The following is a 5,214-nucleotide window of genomic DNA, read 5'->3' on the forward strand; positions in this document are numbered from 1 at the left end:
AACAGCGCCCAAGAAAATGCTACTTCATTTTTCCCACAGGAAACCGCAACCTCCATGCCGACTGCAAACATAATGGATATACCAAACAACAACCTTATAACCATGAGCAACAATACTCAAGGCAATGCAAGAACAGCTGCCGCTGACGACAACCTTTCGGCGCCATTTCAAGGCGACCAATCATTTTCAAATCCATTTGCTAGTGATGTTCCTAACCACAGCTCACAACAAGCTAGTGCTGCAAACCCTCCTAACAACAACAATCGAGCTTTGGCAACTAATTCAAGCGACACTTCTACTACATTCAGTCGATCAGTGCCAAAACTGAAGCCTACAATTTTCACTGGCAATCCCAACTATTGGTTGCACTGGTATGGTGTATTCGTATCATCGATTCATAATTCTAATATGTCTCCAACTGAAAAGATGATCCATCTTCAATCATTGGTAACTGGCCCAGCTAAACTAATGATAGCTGGTTATGGTGCAAACGGCGACACATACGAACTAGCACTACAACGTCTTCGTGAAAACTTTGGCAATACCAATAGAATTGTCAACTCTTTTTTGCAACGTCTTGCAAATTTCAAACCTCCAAATCTGGCTCAACCAGAATCATACATGCAGTTTTCTGCTTTTCTCCTAAATTTAGTGGACACTTTTGAGCAACTTGGTTTTGTTCACGATATTTGTTCTACAACAAACTTGAACACTGCTCTGGCAAAGCTTCCCGACCCTGTGAGATTGGAATGGAATCGCTTCGTCATCGACAAAGACTACGATCAACCCTCCTTGAGACATCTAGCACAATGGTTTCAACGGTACGCACAGGCGTGTCGCGACATGCCTCCGACAGGTTTCCGAAACCAAAACAATAACAATTTTAACAATTCTTCTGGAAACGCTAAACACCCTAGTGGTTCCCGTTTCAATGGTTTTACTACAAATGGTGTAGGAAATCAAAATCAGCGCTTTAACCATCAGGGAGATCAACAAAACTCTCGTGCTCAGAATAATGTAAACTCGAATGCTTGTCCTAGTGGAGACACCTGTGGACCTCTCTACAAATGCGAGCACTTCAAAGCTTTAGACCCTAAGCAACGAAAAGAGCATGCCCGAAAAATGCATTTATGCTTTAACTGTCTAGGGAATCATAGGTTTACTGACTGCAATTCGAAATCGCTCTGTCGAACCGATAATTGTGGTAAAAAACACCACACTCTACTCCACGATCCTTCTGATACTTATGGAAAAAACCCTAGTAAAGCTGCAGTGAATCGCGCAATAGCTTGTCAGAGATCAGGTCAATCAGCTTTTGTACCAATCGAATTATCAAATGGTGATAAAACACTTTGTACCTACGCTTTCTTAGATAGTGGTAGCTGCGTAACTCTACTACTGGACTCAGTGGCAACTCAACTAGGCTTGGACGTCAACAAGAAGCACTCACTTCCCATATCTGGATATCATGAGACCAAGTCAGTTCAAGTTACATCTGTGGATGTACAAATTAGACCATACAAAAGCACATCGACTCCAATGACGCTCGATGACGTACTCACGGTAGATGAAAATAATTTGGCCCCAGTTGATATTTTTCAACTAAACGCAATGTGCAACAATTTTCCACATTTAAAGCATGTTAAATACCCGGACTTAAACGACAATAGCATATCGCTAGTCATCGGAAACAACAATCCAGAATATCATGAGATCAAAAATACCGTTTATGGCCCCAAGAATGTTCCCTGGGCTATCGAAACCCTTTTGGGATGGACATGCACAGGTCGGAACAAAACGCAATATAATTCCGTTCCATCTGTTCTGGTGAACTTCACACAAGTTCATTCACACAATAACTTAGATGAAAAAAATACCAGAAAGTTCTCAACTGGATGAAAATAGAAAACACAGGCATCGCTTCTTCAAAACGCTCGCACTCCAAATCGGATAAAAGAGCAATCGATATTCTCGAAAACTCTTGTACTTTAGTAGATGGTCACTATCAAATTGACCTTCTTTGGAAAGAGGATACTGATCTTCCAAATAACCGTTGGCTAGCTGAAAAGCAACTCAACAGCCTCGAATTTCGCCTTAAAAGTAAACCTGATTTAAGGGAGAAATACCGCGCAACAGTCATCACTGACTTAGAAAAAGGCTTTGTCACCAAAGCAGATGCAAAACATGACACTGCAATCAAATCTTGGTATTTGCCGCATCATCCAGTGACAAATGTCAACAAACCAGACAAAGTTAGACGAGTCTCAAATGCTTCCAGCATTTTTCAGGGTAAATCCCTCAACTCGAGTTTGCTCAAAGGGCCCGATCTTTTGTGCAACTTAACAGGTCTCATAATTCGCTTTCGAAAAAATAAAATAGCAATATCTGCTGACATAGATGCTATGTTTATGCAAGTGCTAGTCAGCCCAAAGGATAGACCTTTTCTAAGATACCTTTGGAAAGAAAATGGTAAATTAGAAACTCACGAATATACACGACACATTTTCGGTGCCACAGACTCACCATGCGTGGCTTGCTACGCAGTACGACGATGTGCATCAGACAGTAAAAACGACTTTCCTCTGGCTTCTGAAATCATTCAACGGAATATCTACATGGATGATTTGTATGTCACTTCGTCAACGGTAGAAGAAGCCCTCCAACAAATGACACAACTACGAGGATCTTTATCTCGAGGTGGGTTCAACTTGAATAAGTGGAACTCAAACAGTAAACCATTCCTGGATTCAATTGATCCAAATATTTTAGTCAGCCTTAATGATCCAACGCCTAAACATCAACGAGTTCTCGGTGTTCACTGGAATACCAACACTGACTGCTACTTCATCGATAACAAAAAGTTTGTAAAAATTCTACGTATTGGCATTGCTACGCAACGGAAACTCCTGAAGTATACCGCTTCTTTATTTGACCCACTCGGAATAGTGGCTCCATTGACAATTCGGATTCGAAAAGTTCTCCAATCTGTTTGGTCACAAGGTGTTAAGTGGGATACTCCATTAGACACGGATAAACTTCCCGATTTCAAACTTTGGGTAGACGAAATGGAAAATTTCGAAACTGTTTCATTCCAAAGGAACTTCTTTGATAAAGAAAACCCTGCTTCAATCCAGCTTCACACGTTTTGTGATTTATCAGAATTCGCTCTCGCTGCTGTTTGCTACCTAAGAATAGTCTACAGCGACGGCTCCACATCTTTGAAGTTTATAATAGGAAAGACAAGAGTCGCTCCTATGAAACGTGTTACAATTCCCAATCTCGAGTTGCAAGCTGCAGTATATGCTGCCCAACTATCGCTCTTTGTTTCAGAGGAAATTGACCTCAAAGTTGAAAAAACTTATTTCTGGTCTGACAGTACTACTGTTTTGTATTGGCTGCGAACACCTGAAATACGACACAAAATTTTCGTCGCTAATCGGCTTCAGAAAATTTTAGACGTTTCTAAACCTGAACAGTGGTTTCACGTTCCAACTCTGCTAAATCCTGCTGACGACGGTACCAGAGGATACATTGCTTTAGAAATGACCTCAAGCTGTCGGTGGCTACTAGGACCGGAATTTCTGTTGAACGATTCTTCTCAATGGCCTTCACAGGAAAACATTCGGCTTGAGAACATTCCTGTATTCCTTACTTCATTAGAGGCTAAATTTGAGCCTATATTTGACATCAAACGCTTCAGCAACTGGAAAAGACTAATACGGACAGTTGCATACTGCTTCTTATTCGCAGAAAATCTCAAACGGAAGATCAACAAACAGTCGAAGGTCGATCTTCAACTCTTGCATCTAACGAAATCGCACTTTCTCATAATTAAAACTGCCCAAAGGACAGATTTTGTCTCTGAAATTTCAGACATCAAAAAAGAAAAACCAATTGAAGGCAAAAGTAGACTTCGAACATTAGCACCGTTTGTGGACAACTTCGGTATCCTGCGTTCTCGTGGACGTCTCACGCGTGCCCCTATCATGCTATCAGCTAGATATCCAATCATTCTCGCTGGTGAAAACCCCAATGTTCGCCTGCTGTTAGCTAACATCCATGTTCTACATTCCCACTGCGGAAAGGAACAAGCAATGGCCATAGCACAGGAAAACTACTGGATTCTTCGCTGCCGCGTTATGCTGAAAAGTATCATACACAGTTGTATACCCTGCAGAAGAATGCAACAACAAGTCGACTACCCTCAGATGTCAGATCTTCCAATTGATCGACTGCCATCAAAAAATCATTTTCCTTTTGCAACGACTGGATTGGACTACGTTGGACCTTTTCCCATCATCCTTCAAGGAAAACAATACCAAGCGTATATTTTACTGTTCACATGCTTAGTGATCAGAGCTGTGCATCTTGAAATCTCATTAGGACTATCGACAGACAGCACTCTTCTTTGTATCGGACGCTTTTTTGCCCGGCGAGGAAAACCATCGAAAATGGTTTCTGATTGTGGAACAAGTTTTGTGGGCTCCAATTCTGAGCTGAAGAAATGTCTAGACAACTTGGAAAAGAACAAAGAATTTGTGGAAAGCATCAATCAGCTGGACGTATCACTCGAATGGAAATTCAACCCTCCTGCGGCCCCTCATTTTGGTGGTTCTTGGGAACGACTAGTTCAGATATTTAAACTTTCCCTGTACAAAGTCATCGGATCATGAACACTCTCCTATGAAACACTGGCTACTTTCACGACCGAAATTGAATCAACCATGAATTCACGACCTTTAACCAATGTGTCTGACGACATCAAAGATGATCTGCCTCTCACTCCCAACCATTTCCTTCTTGGTCGTGGAACTCCAAATTTACCGCCTGGTATCTTCAAGGACAAGGATTTATCTCTGTCAAAATCATGGAAAGCATCCCAACTACTCGCAGATCACTTCTGGAATCGCTTTCTTCGAGAGTACTTACCAGGTCAGCAGAAACGATCAAAGTGGACTTCTGCGACTTCCAATTTGCAACCCGACGACATGGTCTGGATGTTGGAGGATTTTACACCTCGTGGACTGTGGCCTCTTGCTAAAGTGGTGGAAACCTTTCCTGGACAAGATGGAATAGTCAGCTCAGTGAAGCTGAAAACGCCAACTGGATTCAAAGTTCGACCTGTGGTCAAATTGAGCCGCGTTTTCCCAGTTTCGCAGTAACCAAGCTCCAAATAGCTAACCAACTAAATAATCACGCAACTCAGCCTTCAAC

The sequence above is a fragment of the Symsagittifera roscoffensis genome, chromosome 1 (assembly GCF_963678635.1).
Source record: "Symsagittifera roscoffensis chromosome 1, txSymRosc1.1, whole genome shotgun sequence".
In the NCBI taxonomy this organism is placed as follows: Eukaryota; Metazoa; Xenacoelomorpha; order Acoela; family Convolutidae; genus Symsagittifera; species Symsagittifera roscoffensis.